The sequence below is a fragment of the Falco punctatus genome (genome assembly GCF_963210335.1).
Source record: "Falco punctatus genome assembly, chromosome: 2".
Lineage (NCBI taxonomy): Eukaryota > Metazoa > Chordata > Aves > Falconiformes > Falconidae > Falco > Falco punctatus.
Genome location: NC_137581.1, coordinates 35306684 through 35322122, shown reverse-complemented (window position 1 = coordinate 35322122; position 15439 = coordinate 35306684). Strand labels below are relative to the sequence as shown.

Here is a 15439-nt window from a genome sequence, read left to right as displayed (position 1 = left end):
TTATTATTAGTGCCAGTATTTCTCATTTCTATGAAAGAAGATCCACCTTTGACTGCTGTTTTCCCTCCCTCTATTACAGGATGCATAGATGTGTATTTTTTAGAAATCTGCATTCTTTTTTTATTTTAAAATGTAAGGAAAACACATTATGCTCCAAAATGAAAGTACAGAGGAATTCATATTATTTCTTAATGTTTTCTACAAATAAAACCAATAATCTTCCTGTGGTTTTTAATTTTTCTGGGATTATTTCTATGCTGGATATCACAAGTGTCACATAAAAATCCAAAATATTTCTGGCACTTGCCCAGAAGCTTTATGGTTGATACCTTTTCAAGACTCTAATACCCAAGCAGCAGTTGAATTCACCTGCTTTCAAACAGCATCTAATTTTAAGTTTTCTTTAGCTTGGTCTGAGATTTCCCAGCATGCCTTAATTGAAGTATGTTCAGAAGGCCTGTTCTGCACTTACCCTCCACTCTAAAGTCAGACTCAGTCTGGACCTGAGAACCTGCTTGCCCAAATTCCATACAAATGCCATGTAAAGAAGCAACCAAAGAAAGGGCTGAATCAGGTAGAAAACGTGAGCCTCTATCCTCAGATGAAGCTTGACGGCCTGAGTCTGGAGTGTATGCTCCAAGATTTCTCCTCAGTTTCTGGAATTAATGACAAGAAGCTTAAACTAAGCACCCTGGGGTGCCCTTCTGAGCTGTGCTGGTGATAGAGGTAGTTTCTCAAATTTAAGCAAAGTACACTGGGTACCTAAGTTACAAACACATACTTCCATATTTGATTTTCATAAGTTTTATTTTTGTATATATCTGAAACTTCCTCTAGAAATTAAAGGAAATAAAAATGTTAGCAAATCTCCATAAAAAGTGCTCAACTAATAATAATTCTTGCATGTCTTCAAGTGGTTATGGAGCTTAATACGTTACTGAGTTGAAACATTCTAGAAGGCTGAAAAGTATCACTGGTAACATATAAACCAATCTTGACAAAAAATAAAACTGTGAGAAATTTCATGCTGAATGTTGTGTATTACTTAGTTTTTTACTACAGCACTTGAAGTGTTGTGGGAGCTTCCTACATGTGTAAAAAGGTGAAAAATAGTCTTCAGGATCTAGAATGTAATAAATACACAGAGCTAAACAAGAAATTAGAAAAAATCAATGATTTGTGCAGAAATCTACCTGCTTCCCCCTTAGTTAGCGAGGCAGAGGCATCTTTACTGGGTACTTGAATAGCCACAAGAAAAGTGTCAGAGGGAAAAAGGCAACCAAAATGTGCATTAAGGTAAATTAAATAGGGGTAATCATTCAAAATGTTGGAGTTGTTTGGTTTGGGTTTTTTTCCCTGCAAATTGATTAATTTGAAAGAATAGTTGTGTCTATGACCAAGTCTGGTTCCCCAGATAAGAAACTTGTGCAGTAAATTCTGCCCCAGTGTGCCTGCTTCCTGCTTATACCACAGTGTACAGTTACAAAGGCTCGATGTACACCAGGTTTGATGTGATTGTACTAGGCACCTTGCTTACCTGAGGATGCATCTATGGTTCAAGTGTATAGTGTTGGGAGGCAAACTAGCTATGCTAAAGTAAGTCCTGCTTACACACATAATTCTCCTGCGCTCTTCTTCCTCAGCTCTCTCAAGAAAGACCAATACCTTTGAACTCTCCCGGAGGGTGAATCACTCTGTCTTAATTGAGTTCCTAAATTCATCATGCTGGATATGAAGTGAAGTCTTCCTCTGTAGTATGCAGAAAACAGAATATGACATATAGGAATATTGGATAGCTTTTTAAAGAGAATTAACTACTGTGACTTTGTACAATACCCTGAAATTCAAACAGGACACTTCAGTGTTACAGTTCTTCGTTTTTGTGGTTTGTTGTTTTCTATGAGCCCCAAAGGGTTAATTCAATGAAGTGGGTTTGTATACAGCTATATAACATAACTGTGCTCATAGGGTATAAAATTATTATGTGACAATAAGTGAGCCTTGCACTTTCAAAAAAGAAATAAGGGAGGATGCAATTTTTGAACTCTTTATTCAACACGAAATGCAGTAGTTTCCACCTCTTAATGGTCTATAAGGGTAATGAGAGAGCACAGGCCACTTTTAAAAGCTATTAATCAGCTCCCATTGATTTCAGTGGGAGCTGTATATTTAAATAACTCTAAAACTTTTGTCCAATGTACTTGCATATTTTTTACTTACGAGATTGGTTGCATAACCGGTTACAAACAAACAAAAAAAAAAAAGAAGAAAAAAGGAAAGAACAAGAGGAATGAAGGTTTTGACCCTACTTCAGTAATTTTCTAAATATTTGCATGTCTTTAAACATGCAAACAGTCATATACTGTTGTTAGGACTCTGGGTAAAGCGTAAAGTAACATGTTTATTTAACATTTTGCTATATCAGAATTTCTCTTCTGCTCCTACATATGCAAATAGATCAGTTCTGAATATAATTGTTAATGTTAGGTTTTATCAATATAATAGTATTTCCACAAATATTCTCATATTTTATCAGACCATTTATCCTTTTGCATCAGCAAAAACCAATCAGTGAGAGCTTCATTGATAAATATGAGATTTTGTTTTCGCAAAAAAAAAATAATATATTTTTAAGGATGAAGACATTGTGGTGCCTTAATAAGTTTATAAAATTTAAAAATATTTTCAGTTGGCTGTCTTTTCAATGTCAGAATTTAGAAATCTAAGGCAGTGAAATGAAAATGACAATAAACAGTTCTTAAGGCTTTCATGTTCCAGTGGGTTTAAATTTTTAGTGTCTCTGTTCTTAGTTCCTTACCTCAGGAGCAGAAGGAGAAAATAGGCAGAAAATCAGAATAATTATGGGGAAATTTTGTCTGTGGAGCTACACTAGGACTAAGTGCACTGTAATAATGTCTATACTCTTCCCTTCACACATTTTTTGCCATCCTCAGTGGAAGCTTCCATGCTATTCTCAACTGACAACACTAGCCTTTCAGTTCTCAGCACAACAGCAAAGGCAAAGAGGGATGATACAGCTGAAGAATATGATCATTAATATCCCCATGATTCCATCTTATCTTGTTTCTACTTAAGCTAACAGCAAGGTGCTTAGTATATCACCATACTACTGATACATGAGAATTTGCCAGAAAATTCCATTAAAAAAAAAAATCTCTAAGAATTTTTATAACTAACAGTAAAGGGTACCTCAATGTCTATTTCAAAGCTGATTTGATGAATACAGAAAAGGTCAAACTAAAAATAACTAGACTGAATCAGTTATAAGTGTAGTAACATATGCCTCATTTAATAATGAACTCTAAATTTGCTCTGCAGTTTAAGTAGTATCATGAATGCTAATTCTGACAGTAAAGGGTTATGAACTACCTGTCTGCTCAAGTCTGGCACAAGGTCAGGCAGTTATAGAATTAATGAAAACCCTGATGTACCAAAAGGTGGATGATTGACATGAGTGTGCTAGCTGAAGAAAGTGCTGAGGAACTCAGGTGCATTCAAAATGAGTGTCCTGAAACACAATTTACAACACTTCATTTGTTTAGCCCAAGTGTAGCAAGAAGCCCAAATACTTATTATCTACATCGACAGTGCCAGAATTCAGGGCACATTGCACTCAACTTTTACATGCCAATCGCTAGGGAATTTTTTTTTTTTTTTTGGTGTGGTTTGTGATAATGAACCTACAGCCATTATACTATGAATGTGTGATTATGCTTATAGAGCATAATCTGTTAGAAAAAAACCCACATTTTTTATATAATTCAGAGCTTCCTGAAAAAGATGAAAAATAAATATTGTTAAATCTTTGTAAAAGAAAGAAAGCATAAAGCTGTAAAACACTCAGCTAATAACTTTAAAAAATATTATTTTAAATTGTTGAAAAAACTGTGTTCTTCCATATGCTAGGAAAACCTTTATTCCTTTTATCTCTTCCTGTGCACTTCTCTTCCAGACATTTGCATATCATATGATTAATTTTCATCCATTTATTTCATTTTTAGACAAATCTGCAGTCCTATGACTACTTAATTCCCAGCTTTCTGTCAGTAATGAGATGTTTTTAGAATATTGAGATACTGGACAACAAAGCATTTTCATCTAATCACATACAATAGGTATCAGAATGGATAGTGTTAAAATAAAATTACACCACAACAGATTATTCAGAAATTTTGAAAATATGCAATAGGTTAAACAAACATCTTTTTTTCATAAAGTATGGTGCTTTTCAGAATTTCATTCACCCATGTAAGAATTCAGCCACCCAGAAAATGATTAAAGGATCGATTTTAGCTACAAGAATGACATTAATCTGCATTATCAAGATTTCATGATTTAGAGAGATTCTAATCTAAGTAACTTCCAGGTGCACAGCAGCTCAGAAAATTTCAGTTCAGTTGAGGTAGGGTTCTAATTTTATGTTAAGAGCTATAATAGATAGATGGAAAGAAATTTTTTTCTAGGCCAGTAACATGTGGACCAGATGTTGAGTATGTTGAATAGGCAAAAGATGAGATCCTTTCATACCTAGTAGTAAAAGGGTTTTGTCAAACAGAGAGAGAAGGAAGCTTGAGTCCCATACGGTACTCCTCAGCTGTAGACTTCTTGTAATCTTTATGGCTGAGGACATGTCCGTAAACATCTACGCATTACATCAGTCACCTCAGCAAAAGTGTCTACATGTCAACTTCTTTTTTCATTTGGCTACAGGATATCTACCAGATGGCATTTGAACAGTTCTCTTAGGCTAGTCTACAGTGACTCGATGTTAATACTATCATATGTATGCTGCGTGATTACTAGAAACACATTCTTGTAAAACCATTTTGGTAGTTACAGTATATCCCAGGATGCTTTCTATAATAGGCCAAGTTTCTGACTTTAACTCTAGTGCTAATCATTATTTTACCTAAATTTCCCAAGCAGTTATCATCAATTAGCAAGACTTCTAATCTTTTGTTTCAAAAGTATACTTGGCTAAAATAGCTTTTTCAGGAGAGGTGGCTAGGAAAATACACATACATAAATATTCATACTCCCATACTGTATTCATATATACACACAAGAAACACAGGATCAATCACATTTTCGAGATATTTATTCTATACAGAAAGAATAATTTTTTACACTGAGACACCTACTATGCTAACCATACACTGACACTTGAACAGAGGATCACTTATCCTAAAGGAACTGATTCTTACAGCTTTACCAAACCAGGAAGACTAAGAAGACATTGCTCTTCCAGTCATACAGTAGCTGGATTGAGACATGACTGAAATCTAAAAGAACATCTATTATCTCCATATTTTGTCTCCCATTCCTCCTTACAGCATCCTTCTTACATCTATCTCAACTTGTAGAATTTCTACAAAATTTACTCTCAATTGAACACATACTTTTTTTCAGAGCTGCAAAGTCACTGTTTGACAAAGTCTTCCTTTTTCGAATCCCTGCCAATTCACCCTCTGTTCAGTCCATTAGTGCAATGGCAGAATTTACTCATTGCTTTTCAGCTGTTTTCTTTTATACAAACTTTTTTAAAAGGATCATTGTTCTTATGTTTCTTTGTGTAATGATGTAAAGTGGAGCTGATATCTAATTTAGTTGAAACTGATAGAAAGAGCAAAAGTACAGTTTGTTTGTCAGTAAGAACTATAATTCACTTGGCTTTTGAGATTCTGCACATAGAATAATGTGTCTTGATTTGAATCCCCCTGTTCAGCAAGTTACCAACGTCTTAAATGGGGTGAGTCACCGAAATAGGTAACTAGACCATAGGATGTACATGGAGAGGCTGAGGGAATTGGGTTTCTGTAGACTCATAAAGTCTGTGAAGGGATGTGATTGCAGCTTTTCTCCTCTACCTAATGAGGATTAGAAAGAAGATGGAAACAGGTTCTTCTCAGAGGGTCACAGAGAAAGAGCAAGAGGCAACAACCACCAGTCACGCCAAAGGAAATTCCAGCTAGCTACAGGCACTTTTTTTGGCACAAAGAGTGGGTAATTCTGGAACAAGTTGATTGGGCAAAGGCTGGACAAAGGTTGAAGTACCCTGATCCCATTTTAAAGCTGACTCTTGAGCAGGAGGTTGGACTAAAACTCCAAAGGTCCCTCATAGCCTCATTAATTCTAGGAAGCCTAATGCCAAATGTGATGGAATTACTGGTCTATAATGCTGGATAAACCATCTATGTGACCCTTTAAATGTGCTAAAGATATAGCTGGAGTTTCAGAAATTAAAACGAAGGTGATAAACAGTAAGATAAAGAAAGTAATAAAGCATTCCTTGCGTTTGTACTGTGCCTCTCTGCAGCCTGTCAGCTACAGTGTAACGTACACATTCTTGTGTTTTTCAAACATGATTTTGTTGCTGCTGCATGTCACTATGGTAAATCTATAATAGCAACCATTTCTGACTGTTAAATAGAATAATTACAAAGCATTTTCACATGACGGTGAGACACAAGGTTCATGTTGGTCACATGCAGTCACAATGACTGAACCAAAAAAACATTTATTACTATTTTAGCATGTGCAAGATTTGCACAAAGCTGCCGAACACAGCAGATTCTCACAGTGATTCATGGCAAAGTCATTTAGCACAGATGTTTCTGTAATTGTGAGGCACTCAGAAAATTCAGTGTTCAGTGGTCCTTGAACACACGTTTCCCATCTATATGGTGTATGTTGAGTAATTAATATGAAAAATTGGACAGAGCTTAGTCTGCATAAAGTATGTCTTCTTGAAGGTTATGAGGGACAGGGAAGAGGATGATGAGATTTTGGTTTGTTTATTTTTATGCTTATATGATTTGTTCTCCTCTAGCTTTCTTCTAGGGTTTTGGAGGGGTTTTTTGTTTGCCTGCTTGCTTGATTGATTGATTTTTAGGACAGGGGTTATTTAGCACATGCTGCTTCGTTGTGGGCTGAGAGAATGGAAAGAGCTGTGATCAACCATGTTGGAGTTCTGTTTCATTCTGTCATTCAGCAGCTTGAAGATCTGTTCAAAAAAGCAGGGAATGTTTACCAATCCTTTAGAAATTTGTAACAATCTGAATGACAGGCTTTTCTTTCCATTAAAATCTGATAATTTGACTAATTTTCCTTTGAAATCACAACAAAGAATAAGGAATATATGGAATATTTTTGAAGGGGAGGAGGAAGAGAAGAAAGGGTGTACGACAACACATAAAACCTGCAACTTAGAATAGGGATTAATTATATCAAATAAAGAACATGACATATATAGAGAAAAGGTAATATGAGAGAAACCTGAACATCAAATGGGATTCTGAGACAAAATACTTAAATTAGAGTGAAGAGGCTGGTAACAGAAGCCAGTGGTGGAACTTGTTGGAATATTCTACTAGTTACAAGCCAGTAAAACAAGAAAATACAAACCATTGTATAACCAAGTACTAGAAGAAGGAAAGATATGCACAGAATCTCTATTTTAAATCAGTTCATGGTCCCATCTCACCATTATTTTCTGGCCTCCTTGTTCTGCTATGCCTCCAGGTATTGTACCAGGATCCCCTATCAATTAGAAGTAACACCGGTCTCACTCTCTGCAGAAATAGGAGTAGCTATGTGTCATCAAATCCCATCTTTTTCTTTAAAAAAACACTTTGTCCTATTTTTTTCCTTTCCTTACCCGTCAAACAGTATTTTCTGAGGATATGTCACAGTCTTCAGTCATATACATAGCTGATGTTGAAAAAGGCCACACAAAAGAGAGCTCCTAAAGCTTCCTGTTCTTTTTCTTTTTAGCTGTTAACAATAACGGTCAGAACAGTGATGTTGGAAGTGGAAAACCAGAGATCATTTATCCTTTTGCCTTTCTGGATCTGAACTTTCCATGTGACTAAGAGCAAAGTACTCATTCATGATCCAGAGAAAGCTTATCCTAAATACATATATTGATAAAGTTATATGAAAGGAGGCTATTCCTTCTTCATCAAATATACTGTGGCTTACTGTTAGGTCACAGCTGTCTCAGAGACCATTTACTCCATAATCACTACACATGAAGTGGAACTACTTCAACAATAAAAGTTGAGACTGACCTACTGGAGATGTCCCAGAGACTGTTTTTCAGAGCTCTGCTGTGGGAGATATAGATGTTACATGTGGAGATGCTCTAGCCACCTACTACTAGATAAAGGGTACAGAACTCTCTCTTCCACAGCTTGTCTATTGTGAAATGAAGCATATGTAAGTATCACATTTTAAAAGAGAGTTCAAAGTTGTGAACCCTGCACAGTCTTCCCAGTAGTGCAGACTGTACATGTGTATCTAATTAATCTTTAAACACATATAGCGCAGGAAAGCAGCTCTTAGAGGAGCAGTAAAGACCTTCCTTTTGCTCATATTCATGTTGTTCCCAGGAACTACTTTACAGTAGAAGCATTTCTGCAAGGTACGCTTTGTGGGGTTTGGTTCCCTTGAATCAAAAAGGATATTTAGGGCAAAAGTCTCTCATGATCTGTGTGAATATTCAGCAATCAGGTATAGTGTAGCCAGGAATCACTGTAAAAAGCAAAGAAACACAAATAGTTACCCTAAAAGTAGTGACTGCTATTCTTTTTTGAAAGAGAAAGCTTGGTCACTTCCTTCACAGAAGAGTTCATGGTTGCAAAATTAGGCAGAGTTGAAATACACCAGTTTGTCCAGTAATACCCATCACCTATTGCCAAGAGTAAAATATCCATTGAGTAGTCTTTTCTGAAGCACTTGACCCTCCCAGAGAGTAAAGGATTTTTGCACAGAAAACTCCGTTGACAGAGCCTACCTGCCAAAATCAGGGCACTTTCAGGACTAGACACCTAGCATGTCAGATGCTTTGCACATAACAGAGCATCTGCTGCTATCCTGCAGTCTTTTCAAATGCTACCCAAACTCCCCTTTTGATGGCTTGCAGGGCAAAATGGTGTGAGATAAAGGACCATATTCTGTAGTCCGCAATAATTTCACACTAGTATAATCCCATTGCTTTGGATAATGTTTCACAGGTACATGACTGTTGCAGTTGAAAAAAATAGTCCAGCCAGTAGCATCAGGGGTTGAATGGCTGAGCTAAGTCTGAGCTACCAGATGGGTGGAGTGACCTGATTACCTGCATATAATAGCAAGAGGTTAGAGAGGTCAATCTGACTTCCAGCATGATACATGTTATGTCAGAATGGTTTGTGACAGCTCCCACTGGCTCAAGAATGACTCCTGCTGACTGAGAAATGCTTATGACAGCTCCTACTGACCCAGCCAGTGGGAAACATCTCTTTAACTCAACCGGGATAGATGGTACCGACAAAATACAAGAGGTTCAGGTCAGATCTCAAATACTTTGTTAGTACATTGTGCTCAGAAAATAAAGGCACATAGTCTGGTCCTCCTCCAAGTAGTTAACCCAAAATGGAGTATCACAGCCTGCCTAATATGCTTAATAATGTATTAGTAAAGATCCTAAGTCATTAATCTTCTTTCCACTTTCTCTTTTGCTCAGCTTTTATTGTTTATAATCCTCATTATTCATTATATTTATATATATATATTAATATTTTACATCAAATTTATATAAAACATATATTTATATTAATATAATTGAAAAAAGTCTAGAAAAACATTGGTATAGGAAATTTCATAACCATGACTGTTAAAATGCACCTGTGTACAACCAAACCTAACTTAATCAAGATTCTATATTAATAGATTTGAAAATAATGTCATGGTTCTCTTTTGCCTTAAAGAATGTTGGGTCTCTTCCCCATGATCCTTCACAAAAAAAAAACCAACTATACAAAGAAGTAGCCATAACATAAAGAAAAAAGTTCAAGCTGTTCAAGCTGGTTGCCACTGAGACAGAGAGCTGAAAGTGAATGATATGTTGAAACACAAAGCTGCAGGATGAGATCAATATTTCTGCCTTTTAATCTTGTCTTCTCACCTTGTCTGCTTGCATGCTTTTAAAATTTGCTGCTCACAGTGCTGACCAGTAATAATCACCATATTTATATTGGAATTCATCTCCTTTACATCTGTTGGCATATGGCTTTCAAGATGCTCCATCCTTTTTTTGTCAAGAAAATATAACTTCAGGGTCAATCAGGTTCAATCATTTGTGTTTTACAGCAGCGGAGCTCATTTATGTATATGGAAACAAAAGCCCTAATGAGTTACTGTGAATCATATAATAAAGATCTTTCCTGACTTATGCAAATTTCTCACATAAATTTGATCCAAATAAGACACAAAAAGATCTAAACTATAAACGAAAGTCTTACATTGGTGACGTATACTTGATCTTTGTGTGTGTGTATTAGTAATTCCTTATAGTGTTCTGTGTTAATAATTTGCATTTATTCCTCAAAGTTTTCCCTTTGAAAAGTTTATAGCTGAACAGAGATTGGTATTGAAAGATTTGAAACACTTTTCTGATAGAATGCCTTGCAAGAATAGCTTGTTGAAGTAAAATGCCAGATATATTTGCTCAGCCCTGGTTGTTATGTATAATTGATTATACAAATACAAATTCATCCTACTAGGATCGCTGAACCATAAAAGAGCTGACGTGGAGGCCTGCCTACAGCAGAAACTGAACATATTTTTTTGTCAGAGCCAAAAATATTTTTAATATACTTACTTAAATTTCTGCTTTATCTTGCATGTACTGTTATCTAAGCAGCAAACTATGGCTGGTCTTCTATTTTCAGCCAAATCAGAACCTGGAACTGAAATAAATCTATTAATAAAGATACCAGCCAGATCAGTCTTACCTGCGTTGATCTTATGAATCATGGATTGTGTCCTATCAGTCTCAGCTTCTTTCCATTCACTATAAAGTAAGCACAAAGCATCTAGCGCAGAGGCAACTATCTCAGATGTCATCAACTTTTTGCTTCCACAAAAACCTGACCAATTTTCTGCCAATATTTTTAAAGGTGCATGAATTCTGATAATTAAGTTCAGCAGAAGTTTTCTGGGTTGACCATGACTGACAGCTAAGTCCCCACCCAGTCACTCACTGACTCCTCCCAGCAGGATGGAGGAGAAAATTGGAAGGGAAGATGAGAGAAATAAAACCTTGCTCACTGAGACAAAAACAGTTTTATAAGTAAAGGAAAAAAAGAAAAGAAATGGCTAATGCAAAGGCAGTCACTCAATACCTCCTACAAGCAAACCAATGAACAACAATTTCCTTGGAAAAACTCTCCCTTAATTTTATTGCTGAGCACAGTGTTGTATGGTATGGAATATCCCTTAGGACAGTTGCCGTTGGCTGTCCTAGCTGTGTCTCCTCCCAGCCTCTTGCCCATCCCAGCCTACTCTCTGGGACACCAGAGAGAGACAGTGAAGGCCTTGATGCTGTTCAGCAATAGCTAAAACACTGGAGTGTTTCAACACTGGTTTGGTCAGAAATCCAAACCACAGCACCATACAATCTAGTATGAAGAAAATTAATTTCATTTCAGCTAGACTCAGTACAAAAAAGGTAGTTGTAAAGGCATTCCTCAGTTGTCATTTAACCCTAGGTTTCATGGATCAGAGTGTCACTGTATTTCAGCTGAAGCAGTACAGAACCTGACAGAATTGGGATCTTGTATCTACCAGGGACACCTTTAACACCGTAAAACAGTGTCAGGTGCAGGGGCGCAGGCATAGGCAGGCAGGGGCTGCAGGGGTGGCCGTTGTAAGGAGAGGCCAGGGCTGCTCCCAGCTGGTTCCAGCCATTTCCAACAGACGCACCACAAGACACAGCTGAGCCCCTCAGTGAAGATGGTGGCACCTCTGAGAAAACAGGTTTAAGAAAAGACAAAACACTGCATGGCAGTGAGGAATAAGGGCAAAAAAGTGAGAAAGACCCCTGCGGACATCAAAGTGAGAGAAGAAGGAGGGGGAGGAGGTGCTTCAGCAGCTAAAGTAGAGATTCTCCTGCAGCCTGTGGAGAGGACCAAGGTAAAATGTGTATTTTTATGCAGTCTGTGGAGGACCCTACACTGGACTTGGTGATTATGCTCTGAAGAAAGATGTAGCACATGCAGAAGACCACACTGGAACAGGGGAGAAGTGTTAGGAGGAAGAAGTGGCAGCAAGGAGCTGTTGTGGGACCCCAACCACCCATTCCCCACCCCTCTGTGCTGCCTGGGGAGCAGGGACATGGGAGAAGAGTCAGAAACAAAGGAATGTAGTTGAGCCTGGGAAACAGGGGAGGTGGGGGAAGGTGTTTTGGTTCTTGTTTTCATAGTGATACTCTACATCAAACGTGTTCTAAGGATGTCCAATACAGTACAGCCTACCTTAGCAGAAAAGTAGTGAAGCTGGCTGGATACATGCTTGAACTATGTGAGTCAAACGTTCATGTCCATCCTCTGCATTCAAACTTTAATCTGTATCACACAGGAAGGCCCTTGTGCTAGGGGTGGAGGTATTTCCTCTTCAAAATATTCAGAATTACTCAGGACCACAGTATCCTACATCTCACACTAGTTCATCTGTGTAACACACCCAATGAAAAGTGTACATTAAGTCTGATATACTTATTGCCCAATGAAAGAAAAGATTGCAGAGATACAATACAGCTGCTGCAACAGCAAGCATACGTTCCAGCACAACAGTTCATAGGGGAAAAAAACGAAACAACATAGTAAGCTCTTAAACAAGCTTCTTTCTGGCCAAAGGAATACTAAAGAAAAGTATGGATCAAAAAGGATGCCCAACCCAGTTTAATATTTGGAAAATTAACCTAAAAAATGCTATGTTTGTGTTTAAGATATCACTTCATGTAAGAAAGTGAACATACCTTTATAAAAATATCCAAAATCCTAACTTGTGGGCTATTCCTTTTTCTTAGCCTGAATCCCTGGTTTGCATATAGGTCGTGCTACACTCAGTGCAGAAACCTGAGACTGCTGCTGCCTACAAAGATCTGCCCATGAGTTACCATTGGTGGTTAAATTATTACAATAAGTGTTCAAACAGACTTTGTTTCACACTGTTATTGCATTTGTTACTAGTAGTGCTCATTTACTCATTTGACAATTAATGCAGTAATATTCATCTCATACTGCTTTCCTATTCAATTAAAACTTTGGAAAATCTTATCAATTTCATGAGTAAATTACATAGAGTTTGTAACACAGAACCTCCATCACACCTCCCTCTACTTTTCTAAGACCCTCTGTGCTTAAAATTTCACAGCCATTATTTAGAAACAAAGAATCATAGAAAGTTTGAATTGGAAGAGACCTTAAAGATCATCTACTTCCAACCCCCTGGCCATGGGCAGGGACACCTTCCACTAGACCAGGTTCCTCAAAGCCCCATCCAACCTGGCCTAGAAAACTTCCAGGGATGGGGCATCCACAGCTTCTCTGGGCATCCTGTGCCAGTGCCTCACCACCCTCACAGTAAAGGATTTCTTCCTTATATCTAATCAAAATCTATCTTCCATTTTAAAGCTATTACTCCTTGTCCTATCACTATATGCCCTTCTAAAAAGTCCCATTCCAACTTTCTCGTAGGCCTCCCTGAGGTACTGGAAGGCTGCTATAAGGTCTCCCCAGGGCCTTCTCTTCTCCAAGGTGCACAATCCAAATTCTCTCATCCTGTCTTCATAGGAGTGGTGCTCCAGTCCTCTAATCATCCCTGTGGCCCTCTTCTGGACTTGTTCCAACAGGTCCACATCCTTCTTATGCTGGGGGACCCAGAGCTGGATGTAGTACTCCAGGTGGGGTCTCACAAGAGCAGAGTAGAGGGGGAGAATCACCTCTCTCAACCTGCCGACCATGCTTCTTTTGATGCAGTGCAGGATGAAGTTGGCTTTCTTGGCTGCAAGTGCACATTGCTGGACCATGTCAAGCTTCTTGTCCACCAGCACCCCCAAGTCTTTCTCCTCAAAGCTGCTGATTTGTTTAAAGAGCTCAATTTTCTTGATGATTGACTCAAGTAGACTTTTGAAATGATGCAGATAAAACAGTTATTTCTGAGAACAATTATAAGGAAAAGTATTTTAGCTGATTAATGGCATCAACTTGCATCCAGACTAGGTTCTACTCAGCCATGTTGCTGAAGTAGCTCCTACAGGAAACCCTGCAGACACACCGTCTCTCTGCAAAAGCTGGGCTATATGGAGGAACATCTGTCACTGCTGGTTTTGGATATGGACTAGCTGTTGTTCTAAGTCTGGTCTTCTCTTTTGACATTTTCCAATGGCAGGCATAAGCGCAATCTTGCATCCAGGCTGGAATACAGAAAATGTGGACAAAAAGCAAGTTTAAACTCAACTGAAGCTTTGGACCAATGCTTATAGTATACGGGAGAAATTACTATTGATTTTCCTTTTGGCATTAAATTAAAATCCTCTCAAATTTGGCTAAGTCACATATTTTGGGGGAAAAAAACCAACAATAAACAAACAAACAGAAAAGCAACCCACACATATGATCAGAAGATACTTTTTCAGGCTTTAAGTGGATACACTGTAAGATACCTTTTACAAACCTATTTTTGTTCCCTGTATCAACACTGCCTAGTATTACTTTATGATTACAGTATCAAGGCACAGAGGCAATTATAACACACTCTCTGAAGATTTTAATCTGTAAAAATAATATATAAAGATTAAAATGTCTCTAATGTTTAAGACCAAATTCTATCTAGCCCAGCATCCTGTCTCTGAAGTGGTCAGTAAGGGATGCTGAAGAGAAGAGTTTAAACATAACCAACTAAAACAAAGCAAAGCAAAACACTACAAAAAGAAACCCCACTGTGCTAAACTGGAATAAAGACTTTCTTTGTCATGTCCTTCCAGCTTCTGGCAATATATCCTTTAAAGATTTCCTGAGCTGGGGAATCATTTCATCATGTTTAATAGCTCTTGACAGACTTTTCTTTCATTAATTTGTATAATCACTTTTTTTAAACCCATTTATGCATGTGGCCTCCACAATATTCTATGCAATCAGTTCCACAATGAAATGATGTGACCTGTGAAAAAATACTTCCTTCTGTCACTTGTAGACTTGCTATCTAATAATCTAATTGGCGGCTTGCAATTCTGATTGCTGGCACAAGAAATATTCTCCCTTTCCATGATACTCTTATACAGCCTTCTTCAGTCATTCTTTTGTTTTATTTTGCTTCCTTCTTTTTTTTTTCTCCTCCCTAAGACTGTTAGTGCATTTAACTTGTCCTTGGATGTAAGCTGTTCTTTACCTCTGATCATTCTTGTCACCATCCTCTGTACCTTTCTTAGTTCTCATATATCCTTTTGAAATGAGGGATTAGAACTGTATATTGTATTCAAGATGTAAACACCATCATAAAGTGAGTTTCTATGGATTTCTATAGCTGTAAAGTATTTCATATTTTCTTCTCAAATCCTTCCTTAATAATTGCTAACGTTCTGCTTGCCTTTGTG

The 15439-nt window shown here is 37.5% G+C and overlaps 1 long non-coding RNA gene across 1 annotated transcript in view; it reads right to left on the bottom strand.

Annotated features, from left to right (window-relative positions):
• Positions 1-3634: 3634 nt before the first annotated feature.
• The window catches only part of LOC308059784, a 30555-nt gene continuing 18750 nt past the window's right edge, over positions 3635-15439 (bottom strand). Inside the window, exon 2 of the long non-coding RNA XR_013926402.1 lies at positions 3635-14260. This is a non-coding gene — a long non-coding RNA (uncharacterized lncRNA). The remainder of the gene's footprint in view (positions 14261-15439) is intronic.